At 45.6% G+C, this 15,284-nt stretch overlaps 1 protein-coding gene across 3 annotated transcripts in view; it reads left to right on the forward strand.

Annotated features, from left to right (window-relative positions):
* Positions 1-217: 217 nt before the first annotated feature.
* MAPK4 (mitogen-activated protein kinase 4) overlaps positions 218-15,284 on the forward strand; it is a 146,313-nt gene continuing 131,246 nt past the window's right edge. For all 3 annotated transcript variants that reach the window (XM_055324293.1, XM_055324295.1, XM_055324298.1), the window contains exon 1: positions 218-372. The gene's annotated coding sequence lies outside the window, so the exon portion shown is untranslated. The remainder of the gene's footprint in view (positions 373-15,284) is intronic.

Below are 15,284 nucleotides of genomic sequence, written 5' to 3' on the forward strand. Positions count from 1 at the left end.
CCCCACGCTCCGCTCCCCACGCTCCTCTCCCCACGCGCGGCCCCCCACGCTCCGCTCCCCACGCTCCGCTCCCCGGCAGCCGCAGCAGGTGGGGGCCCGGCGGCCCGGGGGCGGGGCCGGCGCGGGGCGGAGCCGGCGGCCGCGGCGGCGGCTGCGGCGAGCGCGGGGCGGTGCGGGCGGGGGCGGGGGCGGGAGCGGAGCCGGAGCCGCCGCGGGAGCCGGGGCGGGAGCCGCGAGCCGGGCTGTCCGGACGCCCGCGGGAGCTTGCCGCGCGCCGGGGCTGGGACCTGCCTGGCCGAGCGCGCCGGCGCCGCGACCTCAGACAAAGGCGCCGCTTGCGCCCGGGCCGCCGCGCTCTCGGGCTCTGCTCTGGTAAGTGGCTCCCCCTCCGCTTTCTTTCTTCTCCCGGTGCCTGCCCCTCTCGGAGTTCGGGGGCCCCGGAGAAGCCGAGCGAAAAGCAGAAACGCTCCTTCCCCGCTCTCTCTGCACCCCCGCCTCACCTGGAGGAAAAAAACCCCGAACGGGAAAGCAAGCGAATACCAAACTGGCGAGTTTGCGCGCGGGGGGTGCCTCCCGCGGGACCGACGTCGCCGCCCTCCGGGACCCGGTCCTCCGCCCCCCGCGCGCGGGGCTGCCCCTGGATCTGCGGTCCCGACGGGAAGGTTGCAGTTGGGCATCCCCGAGGGGTGCACAGGGGAGGAGGATTTAGGGACCGGGCGCCGTTGAGGGGACCCCACCCCCGCGGGCAGCTTGGCGCGTTTGGGGGCGCCTAGGGGTGGCTCGCAGGCGAGTTCAAATTCGGAGCTCGGTGGTGGGTCTGCCCCAGTCCGCAGCATCTTCCCCTCCGGCCTCCTTCGCGCCACATTCAAGGGTTAATATGTCGCCCGCCCCACCGATCCAGGTGCCCATCTCCGCCCCTGCGACCCCAGGGCGGGGGCTCGGGCGCCCGAGAGGACGCGGAGGGAGGGGAGGAGCGAGCCCCGCCGCTGTCCCCGGCGCTGCAATCTGGAGTCTGGACCTGCCGGGAGGGCGGGTGGCCGCGGGCCGCGGATCGGGTTTAACCCCGCAGCCCGGCCCGGGGCCGGCTGCCCCAGCCCCCTCCTGGGCTGCCCTCCTTCGGAAAAGCAATCGGATTTGCTTTTGTTCTGCCCACAACTCTCCAGAATCGGAGGAGCCAGGGTGGGCGGACGCCCCGGTGGGGGGCGGGTATTGCGGGAGCTCCAGGTGCAGCCCCGAGGTGATATTTGGGGGGGGGGGGTCGGCCGCGCCTGGGTGGGGAGCGAGTCGCGATCGCTCGCCAACGCCCGGGGCGGGCGGTGAGTCCGCGGCTCCCGGGGAAGCGCGATGTGCGCGGCGGCCGCGCGCTGTCACGCGCCTCCCGGGCACCCTCGGAAGCGCTGCCTCGAGACGCGCATTTCCTTCCATTCATGGATCTCTGCCTGGGATTTGAGTAACGTGAGCCCTGCCCCGCTTCTCTGAGCGAGCGGTTACTGCTGTTCGATTTAATAGCCACTTACAGGGGACCTACTACGTGCGCGGCAAAAATCAGGATCATCTTACTTTAAAAGGTACTTATTAAGCATCTACTAGGTACAAGGCAGACGTGTTACAGACTTTTCAATTTAGCAGGTATTAATGATACCTGCTATAATTAATTTAGCTTTCTGTGTTCTGGTTAGTTGTGCTCTGACCTTATTTTAACAAGTATTTACTGAGCACCTTCTATGTACAAAGGTTTTTTTGTTACTGCATATGTGTGTATTTCTGCAGGATTGTCCAGCCCACTTTTGGGGGCCACGTGGAAACAAGGAAGAGAGAATGTGTCTTTGGACCCTTGAGTCTTCACTTCCTTTAGTAACTTGCTTTTTAACCTTTCTGGACTGCTTGTCCATGTGGAGCTGGGCTTCTACACCACAGCTTGAGGGGGTTAGAGGGGAGCCGGGCAGAAGAATGAAAAAGCCTGTTCTGGGACCCCTTCCCAATTCACTTTCCTTACACCGAAAAAAAAAAAAAATAGCAAGAAGGAGGCAGTTCCTTTGTGCAAAGTGCCATGCTAGTTACTGCAGTGAATGGAAGGGTTAATAGGGCAAAGCCCTGACACTCAGAAAGATCGGAGAATCTGTGGTGTGGACAGAAAGACAGACAAAAGGACAATCGACTAAACCATGAAGGGGGTGTGGGGGGAGACAGAAAGATAGGGCCAGCTTGGACCTTCCAGCCCCTGATTTCAAACTGGTGATGGCAGGTGGGGTGAGCATGTCTTTAAATCCCATCGCTTGGGTGGCTTGGGGACTAAGTGGAAGAATGAAGTAGTCCTTTCTGCTAAGGGATTTGATGCCTCTTATTACTGTGATCATCTTAGGAGCCTGAGACACACTGGAATATCCAGATTGCCAAGCAAACTGTGGTTCATCAGTCTCTTGGCAAATATTTGAGTACTTACATTTAATATAGGCTGTTACCGGGGAGATATAATCTAAGATGTATTCTGTCCTAAAGGACCTAACAGTTCTTGAGATAAACACATAAAATGACAGTTTGTGCAGCAAACTTGAAAAGCCAGGAGCCAATTCCTCCTAGAATTTAATGTCAAAGAAAATTGTGAGGGAATTGTCAGGGAATTGTGGCCTTCCTCTTCTTAGTGAGAACCTTCCATATGTCTAGTGTGTTCATCTTTTTACCTTGGCCTCCAGTGATTCATGGTAACTGCTTCATTCCAGCTTCATGGTACAGTGATCTTTTTCTTCCCAAATTATGTCCAGTTTCCCACTTAAATTCTTTTTAAGCTACGTTGTCTGATTTCTTTGGATATGAACTTGAAAGCCCCTCTCAAATCCTTTCTGGAATTAGGCCCATTATAAAAGATACAAAGGAAATATGGTAAGCTTTAGGTGAGTGGCTTGGAGGCTCTGTCCTTAAGGGAAGAGCAGAGGAAAACCTCACAGAGGCTGAAATCAGGAATGTACAGAATACCATAAACTGGCCTTGTGAGATGGAATAGGATCCTCAGGGGCAGAGAAGACTTCGACCAAAGCTTCCTCCCAAATTGAGAAAAAGGGTGGTAAGCAAAGGTGTGAAGGAACACAAACCAGGGATTTAATAGTTCTTCATCTAGCTTAGTTCCCGTTCATTCAAAGACGTGCTGCCTGAGCATTTTACTCTGCGTCCATGACCTGGTTTGGTGTCTGGGGTGGGGGCTTCACCCGGTGGGCCCCGTTTGGGGTTCACTGTGATCCCGGGGCTGGTGAGGACCTTTGTCTGCTGTCTGCTGCAGGGATAGCACTGCATCTCTGCCATTCTTTCCAGCATTCCTGGAGTTTTTTCACCTGAGCTGAACTTGATTGTAATCTTCTTCAAGGCCAAGAATGTGCCTTCTTTTTTCCCTCTCTGCATCCCTGCCTCCCTGCAGGCTCAGGCACGGTCTGTAGGTGACGTTTGTGTCTGAACGACGGATTGCCCATTTCTTCACCCTTTTCCCTCCCAGTAGGGCCTGTTCTCTCTTTCTCTGCGTGCGCCACTTGGAGCTGCTCAGAGCCTTTCACTGTATGAAAACTCAGGGGAAAAACAATCTGTCATCAGTCACTTTCTCTTGAGTCTGAATGTAGGTCACTGTTCCCTCTTCCAGGGGTCTTTGCACTTTAAGCCTCATCATGGAATGAAAGGTTTTGTCCATCATGAGAGGAATTCAAGCACAGACAAGGGCGTGTTGGAGGTAATAGGGGAGGCAAAGTGCCCTTTCTGGTGCTCCTGAAACTATGCCACTACCTCTTCATGTAGCCACTCTTGGCAAGGGTCTTGTGATCCTTCAAAGTCTAGAGCCTTCCATGCTTTGACCTTCGTGTGACAGCTAAAGTCAGGTAGCAGCTGTGCCTGAGCTGCCTGTCGACCTGGTCTTCACCTGCTCTCGTGTTTAAAGGTTAATCGTTTTCCAAACAGAATCCTTGCTTCCTTACCTGTCTGTACCTGCCCATCATCATAGGGCAGGGATTCTCAGCCTGAACGCTATTGTTGTTGTGGGCTGAACAATATTTTGTTATGGGGAACCGTCCTGTGCATTGTAGAATGTTTATCAGTCTGCCGGTTTCTGTCCCGTCAGTGCCGGTAACGTACTCCCCCCTCCCAAGTCCTGACAATCCGAAATGTCTCCAGTTGTAGCAAAACCACCCCTGACTGAGAATCACACTCTCTTAAGGGCTATTGGTGAATATGTGCCATTCTGTATGACTTCCCACTTTTCTGGGAGAGGCCTTATTTAACGTAACTTGGTTCTTTTCAATAATGGCGACTTAGTAAATGTGAAATTAACTTTGTGGAACTTTCCATATGGATAATTTCATAAATCAGCAAGTGTCCTTTGTCATCCCACATAGCCTAATCTGCTCATGATGTTAAGTCAATCTTTTGAGCCCCCCCCACCCCCCAAAAAATTAAATCTCAAATTCTTCCCCTAGTGTGTGGCTGACTAATATACCGGAAGTGTGGGCCGCAGAACCACCGTTGCCCACAGGGTCATCCTAACTGCTGCTTGGGCCATGGCGGGGGGACAGGAGTGTGGAGGGAAGTGGGGAGAGGATCTAGTGCTGGTGGGACAAGATGCTTGTGTAAGAGGGATTCTCTTTCAGACAAGGACAGAATGACCAGATGAAGAAGTTGTAGGGCATTGGAAGGGTCCTGCAAGAGGGGTTTCAGTTTCCTTAGCTGCAAGTAAAGCCTCCTCCGGGAATGAACTGCGGAGTGACAGGAAACTGTGGCTGTAGGAATTGGAAAGTAGAGATTTACCTCTACCCATGACAGGCAGGGTTAAGAGAAGCTCCTCAAAGACCTGACTGACATAGAGAGCGTGGACCGAAATAGAATATGGTAAGTGCAGGGTGGCCTGTACTCCTCTTGCCATCTGTCCTCAGAAATAGACTGCCACAGCTTCAGCAATTCCAGGTCTGCATCAGCACCAGCAGCATCTTGTAGGATGCAACTCGGGGCAAGGTTAGTTCAAGTTTAGCAGGAGGCTTCGTGAGTTCTCCCAGGCGATAGCAGTGGGGTTGGCCTGGTGCCCAAGTTATTGATTCAGAAAGTGGAGGAAGCTCTTTTTTGGCGTATTGTAATGGTGTGTAGAAAGTTTACAGTAAGATTTCATTGATTCCAGCTTCCATTTTGGAATACCCAAGACTGGGACGAGACTTTTCCTTGAATTGCAACAAGCTGGGTAGGAAATACTTTTTGGGGATGGGGGTAGGCAAATAGTCGAAGCATTTGAAAACTGAAGATAATAAAACAAACAAAAAAATCTCTGTATTTTAGACTTTTCATTCGTGCACGTATTTTTCCTTAATCTAAATCAATCTACCTTCAGTGAGGAAGAGAAAGTACTATGATTATTGCTTTGGTGTTTAAATGTGCCTGACTGTATGTGACACTGAACTGTCAATATGTCAATGTCTAGATTTAACAAAAATAAAGACTGTCTACTAGAAGATGTATTGTAGGAGGGATTTAAAAAAATAGCTAGTTTTCCATTTGTGTTTAAACAGATCTGATTTTTATAGAGTTTTTCAAAAGTCAAGATCTGTTTGGAGATTTTAGATCAAATTTATATGCCAGCACAGAGATTAAACCTGCAAGGGATTTTTGGGATCATGAGCCCAGCTCTCCTTGGCCCATTGTATTAATGGAGAAACTGAGACTGAAAGAAGTTAGGTGGCTTGCCGAGGTTACACAGAGGTTAGTGCCAGTGCTGGACTCAGGGTCAGGAGTTTGTCCCATACCCTTTGACATTCACGGTCACTGGAACACTGTTCTGACTTCCTGGTTCCTAAGAGCATGTTGGGGGGTGGGTGGGTGGGAATCCAGGCAAGAGAAGAGTTTCCAGGTCTTCTAATCTGGGTAGAAGTAATCATTAATTCACACTGATTACACCTGTGCCAAAGATGTATGCATATGAGTAGTACCAAACGGAACCAGGAAAAAATTGAAAAACAATTGGATTAGTGGAATGAGATTATTTCACAAAACTTCCTATGTGAGGAGTGGTGACTGCAGTAATAATACTGTATTGTATACTTGAAAGTTGTTGAGAGAGTAGATCTTAAAAGTCTCGTCACAAGAAAAAAAATTCTAACTATGTGTGGTGATGGATGTTAACTAGACTTACTGTGGTGATCATTTCACAGTACATACAAATATTAAGCCATTACATTGTACCCCTGAACCTAATATAATGTTATATGTCAATTATATCTCCATAAAATTTTTAATTTTAAAGATTTTATTTATTTATTCATGAGAGACACACAGAGAGAGGCAGAGACATAGACAGAGGGAGAAGCAGGCTCCCTGTGGGGAGCCCAATGCCGGACTCAATCCCAGGACCCCGGGATCACGCCCTGAGCCCAAGGCAGACACTCAACTGCTGGGCCATCTGGATGCTCCAATTTCTATGTTTTTCCACGCTCTTGGTAAACATGACTTTTAGTGGCTACACAATTCACTCAATACTTTGGAAGCCTGTTAATTTATTGCAATATTTTGTTATTAGCAAACATTGTTTGCTCCCAGTTTCTCACTGCTGTATGACTTCAGTGAGCAACTTTGTGTTCATACTTTTCCTATAATTTGGGTTGTTTTCTTGGCATATATTTCCAGTAGTGAAATTATTCAACCAGGAATGGAAATGTACCATGCTAACTAGTTGCATTCTATAAATGGAAATGATTTTTTCGTATCATTGATAGTACAGGGTATTTTATTTTATTTTTAAAGATTTATTTATTTTAGAAAGAGAGTGAGCATGCAAGAATAGAGAGGAGGGGCAGAGAGATTCCCAAGGCGACCCTGTGCTCAGCGTGGAACCCCACTCGGGGCTTGATCCCAAGACCACGATCCCGCTGAAACCAAGAATCAGACGCTTAACTGACTGTGCTACCCAGGTGCCCCTTGGGTAGCTTATTTCTAAAGAATTATTAATTTGATAAATGGGAAATATGCCACTATTGCTTTCATTTCCATTTTGGTTACCAGTACAGCTAAACATTTCTCTATAGGACTGTTACCCTGTTTGTATCTTTTGTTAATCATCTAGTTTTCTATTTGGGTTAGGGGTCTAAAAAATTGATCTAAGTGTAGTTTTTAAAAGGAAAGGCAATGAACTTCCGATCGCCTGGATATTCTACGAAGAATCTCGTGCGATCCTAACATTCCACAGTTCTGACACATCAGGTGCCATGTTTTAGGCTAAACTCCTTTTGTTCATAGTGTGGAGCTGCGTGTTCAGTTCCTGTAGCAAGGCTAGGTGGATGGGAGCCCCAGCGCGTCGGTATGGAGCCGCATGCGGGGAGCCCTTGCTCGGACTTCTCAAGTGTTACTTCTCAAGTCTTCCAACAGCTTGTGAGGTGGGAGCTATTTTGTGGTGTCCACTCACCTACAAGGAGAGTGATACACAGAAAGGTAAAATCACCATATTCGCCTCTTCTTTCTTTTTTTTTCTTTTTTTTTTTTTTGGTATGTTAATATTCATTATGTATTTGTACTTGAAAGTTTTTTTTTTAATAAATTTATTTTTTATTGGTGTTCAATTTACAAACATACAGAATAACACCCAGTGCTCATCCCGTCAAGTGCCCCCCTCAGTGCCCGTCACCCATTCACCCCCACCCCCCACCCTCCTCCCCTTCCACCACCCCTAGTTCGTTTCCCAGAGTTAGGAGTCTTCATGTTCTGTCTCTTCTTTCAAAAGAGTTCCGTCATCAGTTCCGGGGCACAGGGCTGCTCTCTCCACACATTCAAGCAGTTCTTGGACACCAGTTGGCTGTCCTGCAGTTCAACTCGATTCTGCCTCTGTATCCTGGGACAGAGCATCAGATTCCACAGGTTAAGGGCTCAGTCTCACAAGACTCCCTCCCCCACCCCCCACCCCCAAGCCAGTTGCAAGCCCCACTGGTTCTCTTTGCTTCTGACTGACTGGCTGTAAATCAGAGGTTCCCATTCCCCACTCCTTGGGTTCAGTAAATTTGCTGAAGTGGCTCAGAGCTCAGGAAACCTGTTGACTCATTAGATTACTGGTTTATTACAAAGGGTATTAAAGAGTATGAATCAACAGCCAGATGAAGAGATACATAGGGTGAGGTCCCAAACAAACAAAGGAGTTTCTGTCCACATGGAGTTTGGGGCCAGGCGCCCGTGGTATGCGGAAGCATTCAGGTTTCCCAAACAGAGGCTCTCTGAACCCTTTTCCTTTTGGATTTTTATGGAGATTGCATTACATAGGCATAAGTGATTAAATCATTGCCATGCGTGGCTGATGCAGCCTCTGGCCCCCTCTCCTACTCGTTAAGTCAGGGGATGGAACTGAAAGTTCCATCACTCTGTTCATGGTTAGTTCCCCTGGCAACTAACCTTCGGTGCTTTCCAAGAGTCACCTGATTAACATAAACACAGTCACTGTAAGGAGTGGGGCTTTTTATGAATGGCAAGATACCCATCTTACCTGTTGGCTCTGAAGTGATTTCAGGAACAAAGGACAGAGACTACATATTATGCCAAAAGATGTTCCCATTGTTCTTCTTGCTCAGGAAATTTCCTAAGGTTTGGGGAGTTGTGAGCCAGGAACTAGGGACAGGGACAAAGACCAAATATATGTGAGAAATGGCTTTTGGTCATCTGATTGGCCAAATACTTATTTCTTATAAAATGCAACATTGCAACTTGTAACCAGGGTTATACCATCTCCGGGTCTTCACTAGGGTGACCTACTACTGTGCTGCAGTTGGTCGTTGAAAAAGCTGAGGGTTATTAGGGTTATTAGTGATGTCCTCTGAATTCTCTTGCCTATTTCTGGGAGAGCTTTGGGTTGTAAGGTTGTTTTACTCTCTTAATTTTCCTTACTGTATCTTCTTTATCTCTTTCGCTCTTTTCTGTATTTTCAATCTTTTTTATATCTCTTGGCTACATTCCAATAGTTCTTCTGATCTGTCTTCTAAATCACACGGTGTCTCTTCAGCTGTATCTAATCTGAGATACATCCATCTGTTGCATTCTTAATTTTAGTTACTGAATTTCAATTCTAAAGTTTCTTAGTTCTTTTTCAAATCTTTAATGTTACATTTATATAGTCCTGTTTCCTTGTTTTGAAATGTTTAAGCCAACTTTGTATCTCCATGAGCATAGTAAGTATAGTTGTTTCACATTCTGTGTTTCTTCTGTTTTTCTCATTATCATGCTGATTCCTATTTATATCTCCTTATGTGCCTGATTATCTTGAATGTGTGCTAGATATTGTTTTGAAAAAATATTTGCATAAATGTCATCTCATCAATTTTAAGATGTACTTTCCCCCCCACACTTTAATGTCAAATTCAGATGTGGTTTATAGTTGATGGAGTCTTAAATTTATAGTTCTACCTAAAATAGTAGGTACCTGACTTTTTTTTTTCTTCTTCACTGGTACCTAAAATAGTAGTGCAATCATATAATTAGTGATATTTAAGATTGATGAAATGCAGTAATCTGAGGCTTTGAGTGATGCTGATAAAAATGATGGGAAAAAAATGACAGGAATTTCAGAGATTTTAAATAGCTTCTTCAGGCTTCTTGGGGGACTAGCAATCCTGGGACGGTCTGGGGACTTGAAATTTTTTAGGCCACCCACATGATGTGAAGTCAGACCAGTTTATTTTTTGTTTTCTCTTACTCCTAGGGTCCCAAATGTAAACATGAAGTGGTTTACTGGGCCTTAGTCTAGGAATGTGCTGGCCCCCAGGCTCTAGAGGCTGCCGAAAGTGCTGCTCAGCCTCCTAACTTCCTCATTTGGATTCACAGTCCATCTGACTGGGTAAAAGTGGCCCCCGCTGCTTAGGTCCAGGTCTCTGGACCTCTGTCTTCCAGATCTTAAGTCTGAAGTCCCTCCCAATCTTGTTAGTTCTTCTGTGCTTTTAGGACGAATTTCAACAAATACTTCATCTAGGTTTCTTTGTTGTGTTCTTTGGGAAGTTTGGTTCGAATTACCCAGTTCACCACTCTAGTGGAGACAAGTCAGTGTCTACCCTAGAGACAGACAGGAGAGGAGCACAGAACACCTGCTGCCCTTTGCCTGCCCGTGCCCAGAGAACTTTCTTCACTACTCCCGATATATCAACCTGGTGACAGCTGGAAAGCCAAGGCTGGGACGAATACGTCCCTGCAAACTGGATCCAGCTAAATGTAGATATATTTCCCTACATAGAAAAGACTAATCCCTTAGGCTTTTCCTAATAAGGCAGGTGAGCTGGCTGGGTAAGCAGTTGCAGGAGTGGCACCTGGAGCCCTGTCAGTCATAAGTCTCCATCTGGTTTCTTCCTTCTTATCCATACTGGCCTGGCAGAGAGATGCAAATTTAGGACCAAGGGACGTGATAAGAAGATGCTTTCTATGCCAGAAACTGTTAAGAAGGAAAATGAGTAGCCTGGATTTTAGCTGGGTAAGATTTCTTCCCTTTAACCTGGTCCCAGCATTTTTCCATGGAAAGCAGAATTTTTCACCCATGGCCAAGTCTAGTCCTTGTGGAGACTGAACTATTTGTGTCCAGGCTGAGGAGTCAGGGTGGCCTTTCCAGGGGACTCTTGTTGAATCTAATGTTTCCAAAGAAGCTTATGTAATCCTGTCTGGCTTTTAGAAGTCACATGCTTATCCGTGTGTTCTCAGGATCACTAGCCAAATGTATTTTCCCCCTACCTTGCTCCAGCTCTGTGCATAGAGGTTTTCCCCAATCTTCCTGAAGCCAGAGAATTTTACAATGAAAAAAATGCATTTGCTGAGTTTGAAAAGCTTGGGCATAGAGGCACCAAATGGCGGGAAGCCCCTCTCCACCAGCTTCCTCCACTTACCTTATCAGAGCATCCATTGCTTTTTTTTTTGAGGGAGGCTCTTATTTTTATTTTGGGGTACTTTGTCCCCGGGAACCTCAAGAGCTGTCCTCTCAGGAAGTGGCTATCAGCCCGGGAAAACACAATCTGCTCTCACTCTTGAGATGTGGAGCTGTTGGGTAAAACAAAGGCAGGTGTGGCCAGCAGGGATCTGCCCCTCTGGAAAGGACTTGATTTCTGGGAGACTATTCCCACCAACTTTTTGGAGACCATTTTATACCAGGGAGCTATTTTTGTATTCCATTATGACTTATCCAGCTTATTTTTATTTTTATCTTAAAATATTTCACACATAGGAAAGATTATATATAACATAGTCTACCCTTAGCTAGAAATAGAAATCCTTTAATTAGGCTTTAATAACTGTCCTTAAAGGAACAAAACTGTCACTCCACTCCCAGGTAGTTCTAGATTGTGACTGATGTCTTTGGAAGAAAGGATAAATGACTTAATTGTGAAGAAGCAAATTTTCTATTCTCCCAGAAAATGACCCTTCCATGATTATTTTTAGAGGTGGAATTACTAGAAAGCCTTACCAGCTATAAGAATTTATGAACCATGATGTCTGAAAAGTCTTCAGCCTAAATGAAGTAAATTAATTCCTGCAGCATGATTCACTTTAGGGACAAGTCCACATTACTTTTATTTAATCAGTAAGTAGGGCTCTTAAAGTCTTTTCTAAAGAGGTACAGTTATTTTGAGATCCATCAAGGCCATTTCTATATTTCTATTGTCAATTTATTATTTATTTGAATTTGAGTTTTTTCCAGTCATTTTGAGACCATTTTGTCTGTTAATAAGATATAATATGCTACGATTTCAGTAACATACGTTGAGAACCACAGGGAGTTCAGACAAAGTTAGATGAGCAAATCTTTGTACTTGTCACAGAGACTAGGACTTTGCCTTCTCATATGGTGGCAATGGCACTTTTTACCAGATACTCAGAACTTTTGAAGAGGACTCAGGACAGTAAAGTGTTTATGCCACTTTCAACAGGAAAAAAGGGACAAAGAGATTCAGAAATCTGAAATGATTATATTTGTAAGAGGAGAATCAGGAAGAGGATTGCAGTAACCCCTTGAGGAGAGGAGGTGAGATATATATAATACAGTAACTACACTGGCTTGCTTTGAGCTTTCCAGATTGGAGGAGAGAAAAGGAACAATGTCTTGACCAATTATTATAGAGTTTTAATGCCCATTAAAAGGGCGCCAAAGAGGGCTTGAGCAACCCACCCATCTGCTGTGTAATAAAGCCAGTGACATATGTCCCATCAAAATGACAGAACCTCAGGATGTGCAGAGTAAGGAGAGAGACCATTGGTTAACAGCATGGGTGAGAATATGTCTGGTGAATAGTCCTGGGCATGTCACGGCCTAAATAACTATTCATTCTTTCTCTACTTTACCATATTCTTGAGCTGAATTGAGATTAAAGACAAATAAAAAGACTTGGTCCTTATTAATTTCGTTGGATGAAGGATGACAGGGAGTATGCGATCCAATGTGAAAATGCTTTTGGTTTATTAAACTACTTTAGGTAAAAGCTTAAAGTCTTGTTTTTAAATTTTTGTGTATGCCTTCATTCTTCAAAAGTTATTCAGTGAATTTGTTAATCCACCCCCTTTTTTTTCGGTGAGCCGTCTTTGAAAGTGAACCTGAAATACATTTATGGAACAAGAGGAGGTAAAAAACCCCATTGACTTCTCTATTCAGCTTATTCAAAAGTAGATCCACAGAACCAAAGGTTTATTTATCTGTCCTTTCACAGCCGACTTTTCTCTTATTTAACCAACAAACAATACAGTGTTTTGCTCGACACTCCTGAATTCAGGAATTGGCTTTCATAACGTATTAAATAACCTTCTTGTTCTGTTCTTCCCCCTTTCCTATTGCTAAGAAATAACGATAGCACCATTATTTAATTATCACCACTAAAAGCAATGTCAGATTTCAGTAATCTAAAACTGTGTTGCCTTAAACTGAGATTATGTGAAATAAGATCTTTCCTCTCCAGTAATAGATACCTGGAAAAGAAGGTGTCTCGCTCTAGAGAGAGGGGGCAGGTATAGGAACATGTTCATGTACAGTTATGATTATGAGCTACTCGCAAGTTTTTTTCTGGAAGGACACAGAAGTCATTGTTACTAGTGGTAAGGAGCAAGAAGCAACTGGGGGTTGAGGGGGTGAGGGCAAGGACTTTTTATTTTTGTTTTATACCCTCTTGTACTATTTAATTTTAAAAATAAGCACAGATTTGGGTTTATTAAGTAAATAAGGGGAAAATGAAGAAGATGAGAGAAAGGAAAGAAGCCATCATAGGAGAGCCCATCAGCTCTGAGTGTTATCTCGAGGTGCTTTCTCAGTGGGCCAGGTCAAGACCAATAGGGACACACACTCACGTACATCTTCCTCAGCTTTGCATAGCCTCTATGAGGCCGTATTAAATCAAGCCATCTCTGTAACCGGGGTGCCTTCCTTGGGTCTGTATTATATGATTCCCACTTGACAGACGGGAAGCCTTGAGCCTGGGGAAGACGAGTGGCTCGTCTTAGGCAACACGGTCACTACCTGGAAAGTCCAAAAACTAGAAGTCACGTTCCTTGTTCCTTTAACCCTAAGTTCCCTAGAAACTGTAGTAGAAAGAACTTTACTGTTGCTTCTGGACATTCTTTCCTAAATGCCCCAAGCTGCCTCCTTGTATGTTCCTGCCACAACATCTGTTTCCTTCTCTGAAATCATGGTTAGATGTGTGATTGTTTTCCTCATTAATATTATCAGCATACGCTGTCTCTCTGTTTTCTGTAGGCTTGTGACATCTGGGATGTTATGGTGTATTTATTAGTTACTTAATCTTTGTTTTATGAGATTGGTTACTCAAGGTACTTTCTCTCAATTATCCATTTTTAGGGAAACAAAGTAATAAGCTTATTAGCCTTTTCCACCAGGCTAATGTCATTGTCCACAAGCAAATGAGAACCACATGATGTTTGAGCTGGAAGAAAACCATCCCTGTGAGGATTTATTCTCTTGTTTTATACATGAAGAACTTGAAGATCAAATAACTTGTTCTGGGTCACACAGGGGCTTAGTGGTGATGTGGGACCCAGAGCCCACTTCTCTTAACTTGCAGCCCAGCTCTGTTCCTGATGCAACAGAAATTACAGAGAATATTTCTCTTGGTCATTAGGCATGTAGATGAATGGTCAGTGCTGGCAAAAAAGTAGGTCACGCTAAATTAAAATGGCAACTGTGCAGAGGTAATCTGGAAAAGAAGAGGAGGTGTTGAGCTTATTTTTCCAAGTTTTAATGAGTGATTTTGCAGGCTTACATCTTTTAAAGTGCTCACTTGTCATATAAACATCAGCATTTCCACAAGAGGATTTGTATTAGGAATCCTTTAGATGATAGGTATCCCAACCACATTCTTTTTCCCACTTGTTGGATAAATCACAGCACACAGCATCAAAATTATGAAATAAGGGTTTTTAAAAATACTTTTATTTATTAGTGTGAGCACAAGCCAGGGGAAGGGGCAGAGATAGAGGGAGAAACAGGGTCCCCACTGAGCAGGGAACCCATAGGACTCCATCCCAGGACCCTGAGATTGCCACCTGAGCTGAAGGCAGACACTTAATCACCTGAGCCACCCAGGCACTCCTGTAAAATGAGGAATCAAGAGTATTTTCTATCTTACCTGTTGGCCATTTCAGGCCTGGTGAATGGGCCACCTATCTTCTTCCTCAGTAGGGAGCAGAGAGCCCTCCAATTCTTAAATTTAACCTGGGACACTGAGTGACCAAAAGCCATTCCCAATTTTCAAACATGGTGAGAAGGGAGCTGGAAAGATTTTTCTTTTGTCTGAAGGCACCCAAAGGAAAAACAGCAAGAGAAATTCCGGAGAGGGAGACAGTACCCAGAGTGTGAGGACTGTGGGAGCCCTGAGGGCAGGATTCACTGGTGAGAATGCCATTTTCATGAATCATGTGCCATTTGTGCCTCCCCTGTCAGGTTCATACAGCCCTGGAGGGCACTAACCCTATAGGCAGGGCTGTAAAGACTGTTGTGGGAATGGATGCCTCTGAACATTCCATTTTCATGTGTGTGTTATACATACATGCCCAGGCTCCAGCCTTCAGACCTGATTTCTGTGGTTTGGGTAGGATCCAGATGTCAACATTCAAAACTGTGGTTCCCCAGATTGGCTGCCCAATGGAATCACTCCTGGGGAGTTTTTAAAATGCTGATGCCGGGATCCCTGGGTGGCTCAGCAGTTTAGCGCCTGCCTTCAGCCCAGGGCGCAATCCTGGAGTCCCAGGATCAAGTCCCACGTCGGGCTCCCGGTATGGAACCTGCTTCTCCCTCTGCCTGTGTCTCTGCCTCTCTCTCT

Source organism: Nyctereutes procyonoides, unplaced genomic scaffold, assembly GCF_905146905.1.
Source record: "Nyctereutes procyonoides isolate TBG_1078 unplaced genomic scaffold, NYPRO_anot_genome, whole genome shotgun sequence".
Classification (NCBI taxonomy): Eukaryota; Metazoa; Chordata; class Mammalia; order Carnivora; family Canidae; genus Nyctereutes; species Nyctereutes procyonoides.